Consider the following 19,275-nt stretch of genomic DNA (forward strand, 5'->3'; position numbering starts at 1 on the left):
TTAGTAACAGAATAATTTTTTGGGCCTTTCAATAAGGCCTGTATAACATTGACTAGATGCTTAAAACAATTTCAAACCGAGATCTCCCTTCCTGTTGTCATGCCCTCAGCTGCAGGTCCGGTCTCTGCTGCGAAGGGAGACCGGCACCTTTCACGCAGCTCCACTGGTACTACTCACCTTGTCCGTGCCGCCAGACGATCAGCGGCTCCTTTCTCTGCTAAGAACCTGCATCCTCTTGGCAGGTCTCCTGGAAATGCTCTTAGGAGGCGCACCCCGCTTCCTTCACATACTTAAAACAGCAGAGCACCTGTTCTCTATTAAGGCTCTCTGTGCTATGATGCTCTGTGCATAAAAGGCATCCTCCCATTATGGGAGGTGCCTGGGCAATGTGTTCATTCTATTGTTTGTGGCCTTCTGCTCAGGCCACACTCTGCTGTGCTCTTCTCTGCAAAGTGTAGTTTATTACTTTTGGTTTTCTAATCCCTCTGTCTCCTCAGAATCATCCGCTGGCAGTTCCCTATTCTGGATCCTTCTGGACTCTCCGGTTTCCACTCCAGGCTGACTAAGCTGCTCCTCACAGAACCATCCAGATATTGCTGCCGGCTGGATCAGCCTTTCCGAAACTACACAGAGCTTCCAGGATTCTCTTCACTGATAGAGCCTGAATTCCACCGTCTTGTTAATACGGTCTGTACGGGTCATCCCTCTGTTCCGGGTACTGCGGCATTAAGGCCATCTGGTGTTGTGACGGGGGAATCCCTGTATAGGGGTACACCTTGCCCAGTGCTCCACTACGTGGTTCAGTGTTGTGGTCCAGAGAGTTCTTCTCTCAGGCACCTCTTTCTGTTTGTTTAAGCTTCATTTAAATAAATACCTTTGCTTTTTGGAAGCCATTCTCCTGTCTCTTGTGTACCGGGTATACAGCTACCACTGCTCCATCAGTGGTCTAGTGAGTCCACTATATTTCCCACGCCCTGTGGGCGTAACACCTGTATTTGGTTAGCAACATAAAATATATATTTTTTTTAGTGTGGATGAGGCCTGTATAATCCAGAAGATTGTCTGTGGCCGTTGGAACGCCCTCTTTCCTATAGTTGCTGCTAGTAAGGTGCAGGTTTGCTGGAGAAATATGGTCGATGTGTAGTTACATGAACTAATCAGGAAAAGGGCCATGATGACGGTGGAAATGGGAACGTACAACAGGATCAATAACAGGGCGGCTATGGGAAGTACGAGATCCAGGATCCAGCCAACAACGAATACTCATCTATCCAACACCAATTACTAGAGAGCACTTGATGCTCATCAAAAGATAGGTGTAACGTCCATGTCTCAAGCTAGGTATAAATGATGCCCGTCAGAAATTGCATGCCAAAGATGCAGATAATCTAGAAGATAGGCTCCAAACAATTTGAAACTCAGATCTCGGCTACTGTATCACATTTGTAAATAAAATAAAATTAATTAATTTTAATATGCAATAGCTCTGCACACAGAACAATTTCAATGCCACTAAATGATAAGGTTGGATATAGCGGGCTGTATCACGTCTATCAACAGAAAAAAACTATTTTAATGTGCTTTAGGTCTGCAGACAGCTTCATATCCCGCCACAAACTGGCAATGGGGGATACAGCGGGCTGTATCACATTCAGCAACATAAAAAATTATAATTTTTTTAATGCGCATTAGGTCTGCAGACAGGTTCATATCACAGCCACAACATGACAATGTGAGATACGGTGAGCTGTTTCTCATTGAGCAAAAAAAAATATTATTTTTTTTAAGCGCCTTAGGTCTGCAGACAGGTTCATATCACCGCTAAAACATGACAATTTGGTGGGCTGTTTCTCATTCAGCAAAAGAAAATATTATAATTTCTTTTAATGCACGTTAGGTCTGCACACAGGTTCATATCATCGCCACATGACAATGTGGGATATGGCAGGCTGTATCACATTCAGCAACAGAAAAAAATTGAATTTTTTTTTAATGCGCATTAGGTCTGCAGACAGGTTCATATCACCGCCACAAAATGACAACATGGGACACGGCGGGCTGTATCACATTTAGCAAAAGAAAAAAAATCATAATTTTTCTTAATGTGCTTTAGGTATGCAGACAGATTCATATCACCACAGCACTAAATGACAAGGTGGGATACAGCAGGCTGTTTCACATTTAGCTAGTGAAAAAAAGTTAATTAGAATGCTATACTCATGCATGAAGCACAATAGAAGCAGTGCACAACACGTGCCCTGCTGGCTTTCTTTCTGGACCTCAGTATGGCCAAAGAAAAAATAAAGTGCTGGAAGGTAAATTTAACAGCCACCCTGGACACTAGCTAGCTACACTATCTGACTGATATACAACCGTCTAACTAGCTAAAATCTTGTTGCTAACAGTGCCAGCGTTAGGAGCAGCCTCTCTGCGCTGTTACAGTGTCAAAATGGCGCTAAAACAAGATGTCCACTCTTTATATGGAGAGGGACATGTGATTTGAGCAGCCAATGACACAAGCCGTTGTGTCAGGACATTGTGGGTGTTTCCTGCACCCTGATTGGCTAGCCACAATGTGCACACATAAAGTTAGGGGGGAAAAAAAGACTGTTTACAAGAATGCCGCACCTCTGAGCTCTGCAAACCCCCTCCCCTCATCAAACACGTGCCAAACGCTCATGATACACCACCATTATCGTTGCTAAAGTGCTGAAAATACTTTTGTGGCAGCGCAAATATTTTCCTGCACTTTTTACCAAATGTTACAGATTTTTCCCGATTTTATAAAATTTTGCTTGTGTTTACGATCACGAATCCAAATCTGCCATATTCGTGCCGAATTTATGTTTGGGGATCGTTTTCTGAACAAATTCGCTCATCTCTAGTCACAAAATTATAGATCCAAACACTTAAAGGTCGATCTATTTTGGTGCACAATTTAAATTTCCTTTAGATATAATTGACATAAACTTTGTTTTGTAAATACAGAACTGATCTTAATTTACATCTCAGAGCAGCATTCACTATTCTGCTGGTGAAGCCACTACATGAAGATATTACATTACTTATTCTGTACTGATCTTGAGTTACATCCTGTATTATACCCCAGAGCTGCACTCACTATTCTGCTGGTGCAGTCACTGTGTACATACATTACATTACTGATCCTGAGATACATCCTGTATTATACCCCAGAGCTGCACTCACTAGTCTGCTGGTGCAGTCACTGTGTACATACATTACATTACTGATCCTGAGTTATATCCTGTGTTATACCCCAGAGCTGCACTCACTATTCTGCTGGTGCAGTCACTGTGTACATTCATTACATTACTGATCCTGAGTTACATCCTGTGTTATACCCCAGAGCTGCACTTACTAGTCTGCTGGTGCAGTCACTGTGTACATACATTACATTACTGATCCTGTACTGATCCTGAGTTACATCCTATATTATGCTCCAGAGCTGGACTTACTATTCTGCTGGTGCAGTCACTGTGTACATACATTACATTACTAATCCTGAGATACATCCTGTATTATACCCCAGAGCTGCACTCACTATTCTGCTGGCGCAGGCACTGTGTACATACATTACATTACTGATCCTGTACTAATCCTGAGTTACATCCTATATTATACTCCAGAGCTGCACTCACTATTCTACTGGTGTAGTCACTGTGTACATACATTACATTACTGATCCTGTACTGATCCTGAGTTACATCCTATATTATACTCTCTATTCTGCTGGTGCAGTCAGGGCCGGCCCGAGAGATTACGGCGCCCTAGGCGAAACTATTTTGTTGAGCCCCTACTACTACTTTAACATACCTCCCAACATTTGAAGATGGGAAAGAGGGACAAAGTTTGCGGCGCGCAAAGCGCGCGGTGTCAAATTTTAGGCCACACCTCTAACCACACCCATTCATAACTAGCCACACCCATATCCACGTCCCAACCACACCCATTTAGCACTGCTGATCACACTGTTTCATAAAGAATAATTATAAACAAAAAATATGGCCACACAGTGCTCCATACTGTATAATGGCCACACATGATGCTCCATACTGTATAATGACTGCACATGATGCTCCATACTGTATATTGGCCGCACATGATACTTCGTACCGTATAATGGCCACACATAGCTACTCCTACACACGCGGCTGCGCTCCTTACACACGCGCTCCGCTCCATACACCTCATACACACGCGGCTCCACTCCGTACACCTCGTACACATTTAGCTCCGCTCTATACACCTCATACACACACGACTCCGCTCCGTACACTTCATACACATGGCTCCGCTCCGTACACCTCATACACACACGGCTCCGCTCCATACACCTCATACACATTCAGCTCCGCTCCATACACCTTTTGCCTTTTGAAAAGATTTTTTATAATTTTTTCTATTTTTTCTCTGGCGCCCCCTTAGGGTCGGCACCCTAGGCGGCCGCCTAGTTCGCCTATACGTTCGGGCCGGCCCTGGGTGCAGTCACTGTGTACATACATTACATTACTGATCCTGAGTTACATCCTGTATTATACTCCAGAGCTGCACTCACTATTCTGCTGGTGCAGTCACTGTGTACATACATTACTGATCCTGAGTTACATCCTGTATTATACTCCAGAGCTGCACTCACTATTCTGCTGGTGCAGTCACTGTGTACCCACATTACATTACTGATCCTGAGTTACATCCTGTATGATGCTACATAGCGGCACTCTGGAACAGTGAGTGCAGATCTGGAGTATAATACAGGATGTAACTCAGGATCAGTAATGTAATGTATGTACACAGTGACTGCACCAGCACAATAGTGAGTGCAGATCTCGAGTATAAGGCCGGGGACACACACAACGTATAAAAAAACGGTCCGTTTTTCACGGACGAGAATCGCACAAATGTTTCCAAAACAGTGATTTGTGTGCAGTGCGAGGATGCGATTTCCTCGCATCAAATGATCCCTTTGACATCCGTGTGACATCCGTATGGCATCCGTATGCCGAGATTTTCTCACAGGCTTGCAAAACCGACATCTAATGGATTTATGTGCTCAAATATTCGGTAAAACATATATACAGTATGTATATATATATATATATATATATATATATATATATATGTCATTGAGACACATATATATATTCTGTATTTATATTTAATTCAGCACGAGATATGTTAAAAGCCGGTAATTCAATTGCCGGCTTTTCATTACTCCTGCCTAAACCCGACAGGATATGAGACATGGTTTACATACAGTAAACCATCTCATATCCCCCTTTTTTTTGCATATTCCACACTACTAATGTTAGTAGTGTGTATGTGCAAAATGTGGGCGCTGTAGCGTGTAAAATAAAGGGTTAAATCGCGGAAAAAATTGGCGTGGGCTCCCGCGCAATTTTCTCCGCCAGAGTGGTAAAGCCAGTGACTGAGGGCAGATATTAATAGCCAGGAGAGGGTCCATGGTTATTGGCCCCCCCTGGCTCCAAACATCTGCCCCCAGCCACCCCAGAAAAGGCACATCTGGAAGATGCGCCTATTCTGGCACTTGGCCACTCTCTTCCCACTCCCATGTAGCGGTGGGATATGGGGTAATGAAGGGTTAATGTCACCTTGCTATTGTAAGCTGACATTAAGCCAGATTAATAATGGAGAGGCGGCAATTATGACACCTATCCATTATTAATCCAATTGTCTGAATGGGTTAAAAAACACACACACATTATTAAAAAGTATTTTAATGAAATAAACAAACAGGTTGTTTTAGTATTTTATTGTTCTCTCAATCCATCCGGAACACCCTCCATTGGCAAAATTAATAAACCCACAATATTCATACCCTCTCTGATGAACTGTCAGGTCCCACGAGGTAATCCATCTGAAGGGGTTAATTATTTTACAGGCAGGAGCTGCGCTAAAGCACTCGCTCGTGTCTGTAATCCCCGGGTGATGAAAGGAAAGCTGAGTGATCTTTACTTACATTGAGTTGCGGTGAGGCGCCCTCTGGTGGATAAACTCATATGAACTCGAGCGTGGGAACTTTTCCAAGGCTCCAGTTCATGAGAACATCCACCAGAGGGCGCCTCACCGCAACTCAATGTGAGTACAGATCACCCAGCTTTCCTTCATTCCCCGGGGTTACAGGCACGAGCGAGTGCTTTAGCGCAGCTCCTGCCTGTAAAATAATTAACCCCTTCAGATGGATTACCTCGTGGGACCTGACAGTTCATCAGAGGGTATGTATATTGTTGGTTTATTATTTTGCCAAGCGAGGGTGTTCCGGATGGATTAAGAGAGCAATAAAATACTAAAACAACCTGTTTGTTTCTTTCATTAAAATACTTTTTAATAATGTGTGTGTGTTTTATTAACCATTTCGTACTATTGGATTAATAATGGATAGGTGACATAATTGACGCCTCTCCATTATTAATCTGGCTTAATGTCACCTTACAATAGCAAGGTGGCATTAACCCTTCATTACCCCATATCCCACCGCTACACGGGAGTGGGAAGAGAGTGGCCAAGTGCCAGAATAGGCGCATCTTCCAGATGTGCCTTTTCTGGGGTGGCTGGGGGCAGATGTTTTTAGCCACGGGGGGGCCAATAACCATGGACCCTCTCCTGGCTATTAATATCTGCCCTCAGTCACTGGCTTTACCGCTCCGGCGGAGAAAATTGCGTGGGAGCCCACGCCAATTTTTTCCGCCATTTAACCCTTCATTCTACAAGCTACAGCGCCCACATTTTGCACATACACACTACTAACATTAGTAGTGTGGAATTTGCAAAAAAAAAAGGGATATGAGATGGTTTACTGTATGTAAACCATGTCTCATATCATGTCGGGTTTCGGAAGGAGAAATGAAAAGCCGGCAATTGAATTACCGGCTTTTCTAGAGAACACCGCTGCGTATTTCTCGCAATGCACACGCATGGTCCGTGTGTAATCCGATTTTTTCTCGCACCCATAGACTTGCATTGGCGAGTCTCGGCCGAGATACGCTGACAATCGCAGCATGCTGCGATTTCACTCGGATCCTGAATACGGCGGAGAAAATATCGGATGATGGGAGCTGCACCATAAATTAACATTGGGCCGAGTGCTATGCGATTTTTTATCCGTATTACGGTCTAGTGTGACCCCGGCCTAATACAGGATGTAACTCAGGATCAGCAATGTAATGTACAGCGGGTCCGAAAAAGTATTCAGACCCCTTTAAATTTGTCACTCTTTATTTCATTGCAGCCATTTGGTAAATTCAAAAAACTTCATTTTTTTTCTCATTAATGTTCACTCTGCACCCCATCTTAACTGAAAAAAACAGTAATTTGTGCAAATTTATTAAAAAAGAAAAACTGAAATATCAAATGGTCATAAGTATTCAGACCCTTTCCTCAGACACTCATATTTAAGTCACATGCTGCCCATTTCCTTGTGATCTTCCTTGAGGCCAGTCTCACACGTCCAGATAATTCCGGTACCGGAAAAATCGGTACCGGAATTATCCGTGTCCGTGTGCCCGTGCGTTTCTGTGGCACATCAGTGGGGCACACGTGTGCCGCCCGTGTGCCGACTGAGTACCACATGCACCGTGCAGGAGACAGCGCTAGAGATAAGCGCTGTCCCCCCACATGGTGCTGAAGCCGCCATTCATATCTTCTCTGCAGCAGCGTTTGCTGTAGAGAAGATATGAATAATCCTTTTTTTTTTTTTGTTTCTTGTGTTTAACATAAAGATCCATGTCCCAACCCCCTGTGCGCCCGCCCGCTGTTATTAAAATACTTACCCGGCTCCCTCGCTGGCGCTGCTTCCTGTCCTGGCCGCACCTTCTACTGTATGAGCGGTCACGTGGGGCCGCCGATTACAGTCATGAATATGCGGCTCCACCTCCCATAGGGGTGGAGCCGCATATTCAATGGGCGGCCCCACGTGACCGCATACAGGAGAATCTGCGGCCAGGACAGGACACTGCGAGGGAGGCGGGTGAGTATTTTAATAACAGCGGGCGGGTGCACAGGGGGTGGGAGGGGGTTGGGGAGATGGAACTTTATGTTAAACACGAGAAACAAACAAAAAAAAAGGATTATTCATATCTTCTCTACAGCAAACGCTGCTGCAGGGAAGATATGAATGGCGGCTTCAGCACCATGTGGGGGGACAGCGCTTACTGTAGCGCTGTCTCCTGCAGGGCACACGGACTGCACACGGACAACGTCCGTGTGCGGTACGTGTTTTACACGGACCCATTGACTTTAATGGGTCCGTGTAATCCGTGCGCTCCCACGAACACTGACATGTCTCCGTGTTTGGCACACGGAGACACGGTCCACAAAAAATCAATGACATCTGCACAGATGCATTGATTTCAATGTGTCTACGTGTGTCAGTGGCTCCGGTACGTGAGGAAACTGTCACCTCACGTACCGGAGCCACTGACGTGTGAAACCAGCCTGAGATGGTTCTACTCCTTCATTGGAGTCCAGCTGTGTTTAATTCAACTGATAGGACTTGATTTGGAAAGGCACACACCTGTGTGAAAGGAACTGGCCAAGGAGCTCAGAGACAGAATTGTGGCAAGGCACAGATCTGGCCAAGGTTACAACAGAATTTCTGCAGAACTCAAGGTTCCTAAGAGCACAGTGGCCTCCATAATCCTTAAATGGAAGAAGTTTGGGACCACCAGAAGTCTTCCTAAACCTTGCTGTCCAGCCAAACGTGGGAGAAGAGCCTTGGTGAGAGAGGTAAAGAAGAACCCCAAGATGAAAACCTCTTCCAGAGTGCTCTGGACCTCAGACTTGGCTGAAGGTTCACCTTCCAACAAGACAATGACCCTAAGCACACAGGTAAAATAACAAAGGAGTGGCTTCAGAACAACTTTGTGACCATTCTTGACTGGCCCAGCCAGAGCCCTGACCTAAACCCAAATGAGCATCTCTGGAGAGACCTGAAAATGGCTGTCCACCAACGTTCACCATCCAACCTGACAGAACTGGAGAGGATCTGCAAGGAAGAATGGCAGAAGATCCTCAAATCCAGGTGTGAAAAACTTGTTCCATCATTCCCAAGAAGACTCATGGCTGTACTAGCTCAAAAGAGTGCTTCTACTCAGTACTGAGCTAAGGGTCTGAATACTTATGACCATGTGATATTTCAGTTTTTCCTTTTTAATAAATTTGCACAAATTCTACATTTCTGTTTTTTTTTCAGTCAAGATGGGCTGCAGAGTGTACATTAATGAGAAAAAAAATGAACTTTTTTGAATTTACCAAATGGCTGCAATGAAACAAAGAGTGAAAATGTAAAGGGGTGTGATTACTTTCTGTACCCACTGTAGATAATAGATAGAGGATAATCTGCTGAGTCGGCTTTCTGCAGCCAGTTACCTGCACAGGACACATACTTGTTACTTGTGGCTTTGGAGTGGATGGTTCTGTTTATCTCCATGATATATTACATGTAATGACACCGCGCCGTTGCCATGACAACAGTACTGAAATAGCTTATGGAGGATGCTGTATAAGGTGCAGGGAACGTACCAGTCTATGGAGACAGACATTGCATTAATACTCGCTGTCGTGTTACGTATATTCGGTTACATTTGCACGCCTATCCACGTACACCTCGCTCCAAAATCGTGAGAAAATAAGTTTTTCTACAGACACGGACTTATCTCAGAATATTTATTTTTATCCTGAAAGCAGCGATTTGTAAATCTGCTCGCCCCGATGCCTCACAGAGGGAGCATTGTATTTATGAATGGCATTAGGAAGAGAAATCTAAAAGAACAGGGTTATTTTAGTGAAACCAATCACTGGGCGGCTTTATCCCCTCTCCTCGGTCCGGCACAATGCTCCGCTCTGTGCTCCACACACAGTTAAAGCTGCATGGTTTTCAGGATCAGAAAAGCGCCTGGATTGTGTTTTTTTTTAAATGGTGCCTTCATCTAAGAAGTGAACATAAATTACCTTGTAGTAATCAATCATTACAATAAAATCTAGTTTCACCCTGGGAGCTATGGATGAAGCACCACATCAAATACTGGGGAATAACTGGTACAATATCAAATCGGGAAATTGTTGGAATGTGTTGTTGATTATTTTCCTAAAAAGCATCAACATTGTCAATAGTCTGCGCCTGGTATTAGATGAAGAAAAGATGCAATACTGCGCACGACCTACAACGGTGAGTGGTGCTGTTTCTGGGAAAAAAGTTAATCTTCGTACAACTTTAAAAAAAATTCTTCAACCCAGAGTTTATGCCCTATAGTAACAGTATTGTTGTTACATTCGTTACTAAAAAAAGGAAACATGTCTAAACAGAAAATGCATAAGGCTATGTGCACACGATGCGGATTTACTACGGGTCCGCAGCATTTTTTTCCGCGCAGAAACGCTGCAGATCCGCAAAGTGATTTACAGCACGATATAAATCGATAGGAAAAAAAAACTGCTGCGCTAATGGTGCGGAAAATTCCACATGGAAAACGCAGCGGATTGAAAGAAGGAGCATGTCACTTCTTTTATATGGATCTGCAGCATTTCTGCACCCTTCCATTATAGCAATCCGCAGGGGTAAAAAACGCATGAAATCCGCACTAAATCCGCATCAAAAACGCACAAAATCCGCAAGAAAAGAGCATCAAATCTGCACCTGTGTTTTCTGCCAGGAGATGCAGATTTTGTGCAGAAGATTCTGCACCCAAATCTGCAGCGTGTGCACACAGCCTAAGGCTATGTGCACACGTTCAGGATTTCTTGAAGAAATTTTCTGAGCAAAACTGGACATTTTCTGCAAGAAATCCGTATGCGTTTTTTTTCGCGTTTTTGATGCGTTTTTTTTCGGGAGCTTCCCAATGCATTAAATAGTGGGAAAAACGCGAAAAATCTGCAAAATTAATGAACATGCTGCGTTTTTTACGGCGATGTGTTTTTTTAGCGGAATGCATTCTAAATAATGGGATGCATAATGTGTGCGTTTTTTAAGCGTTTTTATAGTTTTTATAGCGAAAAAACGCAAAAAAAAAAAAACGCAACGTGTGCACACAGCCTAAAGCTTTCCTAAGCACATCTTTGTGCCCGGAAATCCATTGTCTTAAAGTGGATCAAATGCACAAAGTGGAGCCAGAGAGTTTGATGCAAATGTATCAAGATGTAAGTAATATGAAGTCATTAAAAGTGTGGAAACAGTAAAAATTGTATGCTGTATGGTCAATACAGAATGCATTATAGAAAGCATAAAAATGACAAATGAAGCATTGTACAGGATTATACAAGTCGATATTACCGGAAAAAAGACAACGGAATTTACTGAAAAGTAATATATCATAAAAGTATTATAAAGGGTGTAGAGAGGATACAATGTATTATAGAGGCCGTAGAGAAGAAACAATGTATTATAGAGGGTGTAGAGAGAATACAATGTATTATAGAGGGTGTAGAGAGGATATAATGTATTATAGAGGCCGTAGAGAAGAAACAATGTATTAGGGCTGTCCCACACGTCCAGATAATTCCGGTACCGGAATAAATCGGTACCGGAGTTATCCGTGTCTGTGTGCCTGGGAACTCACATAGGCCATACGTGCGGCACACGTGTGCCGCCCGTATGGCGAGTGGGTACCACACGGAGCGTGTGGTACCCACGCGTGTGGTACCCTGCATCGTGATGAAGCCGCGATTCATATGTTCCCTGCAGCAGCGTTTGCTGCAGAGAAAATATGAATAACAGTGTTTGAAATAAAGATCTATGTGTCCGCCGCCCTCCCACCCCCTAAGTGCAACCCTAAGTGCAACCCTAGCCCTAAGTGCAACCCTAGCCCTAAGTGCAACCCTAAGTGCAACCCTAGCCCTAAGTGCAACCCTAACCCTAAGTGCAACCCTAAGTGCAACCCTAACCCTAAGTGCAACCCTAAGTGCAACCCTAAGTGCAACCCTAAGTGCAACCCTAACCCTACCCCTACCCCTAACCCTACCCCTAACCCTAATGGAAAAACAAAAATAATTATATTTTCTGTATTTTATTATTGTCCCTACCTATGGGGGTGATAAAGGGGGGGTTATTTACTATTTTTTTTATTTTGATCGCTGTGATAGAACTTATCACAGCGACCAAAATGTATAGGAACGAATCTGCCGGCCGTTCCTAGATTTTCCAAGATGGCGGCGCCCATGGAGAAGACGGCCGGACACCGGGAGGGACATCGGAGCTAGGTAAGTATGGGGGGGTGGGATCAGAACACGGGGGGGGGGATCGGAGGACCGGGGGAGCGGACAGGAGGACCGGGGGAGCGGACAGGAGGGAGGAGGGGAGCGGACAAGAGATCGGGGCAGAAAGGAGGGGGCACCATAGTTTGGGGAACTTTCCCCGCGGCACACCCGACCATGTGTCGCGGCACACTAGTGTGCCGCGGAACACTGGTTGAAAATCACTGTTATAAAGGGTGTACAGAGGATACAATGTATTATAGAGGGTGTACAGAGGATACAATGTATTATAAAGGGTGTACAGAGGATACAATGTATTATAGAGGGTGTACAGAGGATACAATGTATTATAAAGGGTGTACAGAGGATACAATGTATTATAAAGGGTGTACAGAGGATACAATGTGTTATAGAGGGTGTACAGAGGATACAATGTATTATAGAGGGTGTAGAGAGGATACAATGTATTATAGAGGGTGTACAGAGGATACAATGTATTATAAAGGGTGTACAGAGGATACAATGTATTATAAAGGGTGTACAGAGGATACAATGTGTTATAGAGGGTGTACAGAGGATACAATGTATTATAGAGGGTGTACAGAGGATACAATGTATTATAGAGGGTGTAGAGAGGATACAATGTATTATAGAAGATGTAGATATGTATACAATGTATTATAGAGGGTGTACAGAGGATACAATGTATTATAGAGGGTGTAGAGAGGATACAATGTATTATAGAGGGTGTACAGAGGATACAATGTGTTATAGAGGGTGTACAGAGGATACAATGTGTTATAGAGGGTGTAGAGAGGATACAATGTATTATAGAGGGTGTAGAGAGGATACAATGTACTATAGAGGGTGTAGAGAGGATACAATGTGTTATAGAGGGTGTAGAGAGGATACAATGTATTATAGAGGGTGTAGAGAGGATACAATGTACTATAGAGGGTGTAGAGAGGATACAGTGTATTATAGAGGGTGTACAGAGGATACAATGTGTTATAGAGGGTGTACAGAGGATACAATGTATTATAGAGGGTGTAGAGAGGATACAATGTATTATAGAGGGTGTACAGAGGATACAATGTATTATAAAGGGTGTACAGAGGATACAATGTATTATAAAGGGTGTACAGAGGATACAATGTGTTATAGAGGGTGTACAGAGGATACAATGTATTATAGAGGGTGTACAGAGGATACAATGTATTATAGAGGGTGTAGAGAGGATACAATGTATTATAGAAGATGTAGATATGTATACAATGTATTATAGAGGGTGTACAGAGGATACAATGTATTATAGAGGGTGTAGAGAGGATACAATGTATTATAGAGGGTGTACAGAGGATACAATGTGTTATAGAGGGTGTACAGAGGATACAATGTGTTATAGAGGGTGTAGAGAGGATACAATGTATTATAGAGGGTGTAGAGAGGATACAATGTACTATAGAGGGTGTAGAGAGGATACAATGTGTTATAGAGGGTGTAGAGAGGATACAATGTATTATAGAGGGTGTAGAGAGGATACAATGTACTATAGAGGGTGTAGAGAGGATACAGTGTGTTATAGAGGGTGTAGAGAGGATACAATGTATTATAGAGGGTGTACAGAGGATACAATGTATTATAGAGGGTGTACAGAGGATACAATGTATTATAGAGGGTGTAGAGAGGATACAATGTATTATAGAGGGTGTAGAGAGGATACAGTGTGTTATAGAGGGTGTAGAGAGGATACAGTGTGTTATAGAGGGTGTAGAGAGGATACAGTGTGTTATAGAGGGTGTACAGAGTATACAATGTATTATAGAGGGTGTAGAGAGGATACAGTGTGTTATAGAGGGTGTACAGAGGATACAATGTATTATAGAGGGTGTAGAGAGGATACAGTGTGTTATAGAGGGTGTACAGAGGATACAATGTATTATAGAGGGTGTAGAGAGGATACAGTGTGTTATAGAGGGTGTAGAGAGGATACAATGTATTATAGAGGGTGTAGAGAGGATACAATGTATTATAGAGGGTGTAGAGAGGATACAATGTATTATAGAGGGTGTAGAGAGGATACAGTGTGTTATAGAGGGTGTAGAGAGGATACAGTGTGTTATAGAGGGTGTAGAGAGGATACAGTGTGTTATAGAGGGTGTACAGAGTATACAATGTATTATAGAGGGTGTAGAGAGGATACAGTGTGTTATAGAGGGTGTACAGAGGATACAATGTATTATAGAGGGTGTAGAGAGGATACAGTGTGTTATAGAGGGTGTACAGAGGATACAATGTATTATAGAGGGTGTAGAGAGGATACAGTGTGTTATAGAGGGTGTAGAGAGGATACAGTGTGTTATAGAGGGTGTAGAGAGGATACAATGTGTTATAGAGGGTGTACAGAGGATACAATGTGTTATAGAGGGTGTACAGAGGATACAATGTGTTATAGAGGGTGTACAGAGGATACAATGTGTTATAGAGGGTGTACAGAGTATACAATGTATTATAGAGGGTGTAGAGAGGATACAGTGTGTTATAGAGGGTGTAGAGAGGATACAGTGTGTTATAGAGGGTGTACAGAGGATACAATGTATTATAGAGGGTGTACAGAGGATACAATGTGTTATAGAGGGTGTACAGAGGATACAATGTGTTATAGAGGGTGTACAGAGGATACAATGTGTTATAGAGGGTGTACAGAGTATACAATGTATTATAGAGGGTGTACAGAGGATACAGTGTGTTATAGAAAGTATGAAAAAGAAGAATAATATATTATAAGATGCAAAACATTCTACAAAGTGTAGAAAGTCGTACATATAAGTTGTTGTAAATATTCTATGATGTATAACGGGATTTAGAAGGTGTAGAATTAATTTCCGATGGGTCGGAGTAGATACAATGTATTGTGAAAGTGTAGAAGTGACCCAGAATGACAATGTTTGGCATCAGTGACACAATGTACTGCACGGAGGTGTCAGCAGCATCACACAATGTACTTATAACGGAGAATGATGTCGCGACAGGACAGAAGTGTGAGGGGCTCGGCGATACAAAGCCTCGTGCAGAGCAGCTACATGATTAGCAATCACAGAGCAGATACATTGCGCTGACATCTTACCTTTCTGTCTCACAGGCTCTGTGGATGATTTCCAGCCCCTGTGTGCAGCTCTGTAGGAAGCAGAAGAGACGCTGTGTGAAAGGAGCAGAAGCCCAGATAGAGAGAAATCTCCACCCATCGTTTACCCCGTCGTCAGGAAATTAATGATCACCCACTTCCTCTACATTGCACAGGGCTACTTGTGCCTCACATCTGCCGCCTCTCTGCCAGTAATTCGCCCTGGCTCATGCACTTGTGGCCGGCTTCGCTCTGTCATCTGGCCATGGGAAATGTGAGATTTCTGCCTGGTCCAGCAGTGTACCATCGGCATTTCTCAGCTTGGATCCATGATTTTTAGCTTTCTGCTTTTGTACTGTATGGATATAGGTATAAGGCTGCCGTCACACTATCAGTATTTGGTCAGTATTTTACCTCAGTATTTCTCAGCCAAAACCAGGAGTGGGTGATAAATGCAGAAGTGGTGCATATGTTTCTATTATACTTTTCCTCTAATTGTTCCACTCCTGGTTTTGGCTAACAAATACTGATGTAAAATACTGACCAAATCCTGCTAGTGTGACGGCAGCCTTAGGGTATGTGTCCACGTTCAGGTTTGCTTCAGGCTTTGGTCAGGATTTTATGCAGGTAAAATCCTGACCAAAAATGCACCTGAGGTCACTGGCAGGTCACCTGCGGTGTTCCTGCGTGTTTTGCTCATTGTAGAAACATGCTGCGTTCTGAAAAAGCGCAACGCATGTGCGTTTTTGCGGGAAAAACGCATGCGTTTTTCAATGCACAGTGGAGACGGGATTTCATTAAATCCCCTCCACTATGCTGTAACATCTGGACGCTGCGTTTTTGACGCTGCGGCTCAGCGCTGCGTCAAAAACGCAGCGTTTCCTGAACGTGGACACATACCCTAAGGGGGAATTCGGCAGACATAAGCACTGGGGCCCAGTTGGACTTTGCCTTTGGGTGCAATTCTTTTTATACTTTAATGCATGCATTTTGAGCTAAAAATAATTTTTGCAATTAGATTTCATTAAAAACGTTGCACTGTTTGGCTTTTATGGGCTTTTTGTTTCCCTGTGTTTTGCTGGCTGCAGAATGAGTTATCTGAGAATCCATCAGTGAGCTCCTTGTGAAGCGAGAGTTTCTAACTCACTCATCTAATTTATGAAGGCAAACTTTAGCTGAACCTTGACGTGGTCTATGGTCATAACTCGGCACAAAGGAATTTAGAAAAAGACAAAGAAACAGCTACAACTCTCTGTCAGAGATGGTTTCTCAAAGAACTCATTCTGCAGCAGCAATATTCAGGTGCTATAGAAGACACACAGAGCAAATAATGTTTAGCCCCTCTCACTCCTCAAATAGCCACATGACATTGTCCAGAAAAACACGGCTGCCTTCCTCCAAAAAAAAAAAAAGCATCACCCCTTTCTTCAGGTTGTTTTTCATTTCTGCACCATTCACTTTGATTTTCCTGAGCTGTAATACCGCTCTCAACCTGCAGACAGGGGTGGCATCTTTTTTTTTTTTTTTAAAAAAAGGCAGCCATGTTTCTCAGATACTGGATGGCCCCTTTAATGGCTCTATGTATAGATAAGTCAAATTTTGCTTCTTAGGCATTTTGGTGAATTGGTCTGTTTAGAAAATGTAGGATAATGTTTTCTAGCTTTGTTTTTTTTTTAAGAACTTATTTTATTCCCGTGCAGAAAACTCTAAAAACAGCATCTGTCCAATGTGCAGACAACAGATGGCGACCTCCTAAAGACTTGATTTTTAGAGACCTCAAACCCTAGGAGAACCCCAACACCCCCTTCCAATCCAACTGGCTGCTTTCCTTGTAGCCTGGTTCAGTACATGATTGCCAGCTAAAAATGGCGCTAGCAGCCCGTGGCAGTGTTTTATTTGGTTCTGCATCATCGTGTACCCCAGGTTTGATGACACATTGAAAAAAAAGCCTGATTGACTTAAAGGGAATCTGTTAGTAGGATCAACCCTCCTGAGCCATCAATATGAGCCTGTATGTCATAGAAAGCTGAATAAAACGATACCTTGATATCTGCGATCCTATGTCTTATTCCAGAGAAATCAACATTTTTCTTAATATGTAAATGAGCTGTTAAGGTCTATGGGTGGACATAGATCTCCCTGAGAATCTGCCTCCAGAGTTTATTGTAAATGAAAAGAGTCATTGCCAGTGTGAGTTGAAGAGAGTCGACTGTCACTCATTACATGTCTTACACTGGTAACGCCCCCTTTCATTTAAAATAAGCTCTGAAGGCAGATTCTCCGAGAGATCCATGTACGGCCCATAGATCTTAACAGCTCATTTACATATTAAGAAAAATGTGGATTTCTCTAGAATAAAACATCGAATCTCAGATATCAATATATCATTTTGTTCAGCTTCCTATGACCTTCCTGCCCTCATAAACGAGTCAGGAAGGTCGATCCTTCCGGGATTCCCTTTAAGCCATTTGACAGCTTTTGGACGAACGATGCTTTGACGGACGGCCTTTTCTCTCATACACAGGACAGCCGAGCGCTCCTGTGTTCTTCATGATAAAGTTGCCGACTCATCTCAGGGAGAAGAAGGCGATGGGCAGTCTGAAATCGGACATGTCCAATCATCATCTCACCCGATCATTGGTCGGCTGGTGCCCCCATATACATTAGATGGTTGCCCAAACCAAATGATATTGGTCTAGTGTGTATGGGGGTCTTTACAGTCGTCCATCTTGCAAATCACCCCGTATCTAGTGCTATCAGCGGTGCCAAGTTTTGCACAGAAGATATTGGCTGTGGATTGCTTTACTATAAGCAATGCGAACCTCCCATTTTATTTTTTATGGTGCAACCAAAGTCACCGTGCGGCCATAACTGAGCAAGTAAGCCTACCTTTATTGTAAAAAACTTCTGCCAAAGAGTTAGGCAAAAAATGATTGCCGATTTCAGCCCCAGTGCTGGGGATCGGAGGTTGTGGGCAGAGGATGCTCGTATACTTACCTCCTCAGGGACGTCCTGGCAGACTCATTTTCTTTGCAGATATTCCTCTCCCTTTTCCCCCCTCCACATGCCATCTGCTGTGTGCAATGGGTGTTCCTGATTTGAACACATGCATGATTAAGAAGCGCACAGCCCACATCATCTGCTTGGAAATGGGATTTTTTTTTAGTCCATAGATTAGAAAGCTGCAATTCAGTGATTAAACCCTCGCAGAACAATGAATCTCTGGCACCAGGCAGCTATTGTCCTGGCTGCAGAAATAGACCATTGATGCCAAGTGGGAGGAGGAAGGGGGGACAAAGGCGATTATACGGCCTAAACCCTGGACTTAACGCCTCGGCTGACACATATCTCATTCATGCCTTGGTTAGAATTAATTTGATCATTCATAAAACCTAACGTTCTGTCCGTAAGCGATGACTGTTAGCGAATATCGATGGGTCTATGGGGCTAAAAACAAGCGTCTGATAAATGAAACTGTTTGCAAGGACAGGACTTTGGTCAGCGCTTGCTGGGAGTTGTGGTGTAGTAGCCTGGAAAAGTGAGTGAAGAAACTTGAAGTTTGGTGTGATATATGTTGACTTCATGGCAATATTAACTGTTTTGTTTATACACAGTATATATATTATGTATTATTGGAGGCATTAGCGTTGTATGGTGCTATTATTTGCATGATTTATAGCACTTATGTCAGGATTTGTGCACTGTATGGCAATATTGAGTCAGACATGTCAGAATTATTTGAGCTCCTATGGATGCATTATGAAACCGCGATATTATTTGCGCATTGTACTGTATACAGTTGTGCTCAAAAGTTTTCATCCCCCGGCAAAATTTTTGCTTTCTTGGCCTTTTTTCAGAGAATATGAATGATAAGACCAAAACTTTTTCACCACTCATGGTTACTGGTTGGGTGAAGCCATTTATCA

The 19,275-nt window shown here is 43.1% G+C and overlaps 1 protein-coding gene across 6 annotated transcripts in view; it reads right to left on the reverse strand.

The window, feature by feature from the left end:
• The window catches only part of GNG2 (G protein subunit gamma 2), a 227,317-nt gene extending 208,904 nt beyond the window's left edge, over window positions 1-18,413 (reverse strand). Inside the window, exons 1-2 of one of the 6 annotated variants that reach the window (XM_077270153.1) lie at window positions 18,347-18,364; window positions 15,353-15,402 (exon numbers count right to left, since the gene is read on the reverse strand). The gene's annotated coding sequence lies outside the window, so the exon portion shown is untranslated. The other 5 variants (XM_077270107.1, XM_077270115.1, XM_077270145.1 and 2 more) reach the window with 5 other exon arrangements.
• Between the last annotated feature and the right edge of the window lie 862 nt (window positions 18,414-19,275).

The sequence above is a fragment of the Ranitomeya variabilis genome, chromosome 1 (genome assembly GCF_051348905.1).
Source record: "Ranitomeya variabilis isolate aRanVar5 chromosome 1, aRanVar5.hap1, whole genome shotgun sequence".
NCBI classification, from domain to species: Eukaryota; Metazoa; Chordata; class Amphibia; order Anura; family Dendrobatidae; genus Ranitomeya; species Ranitomeya variabilis.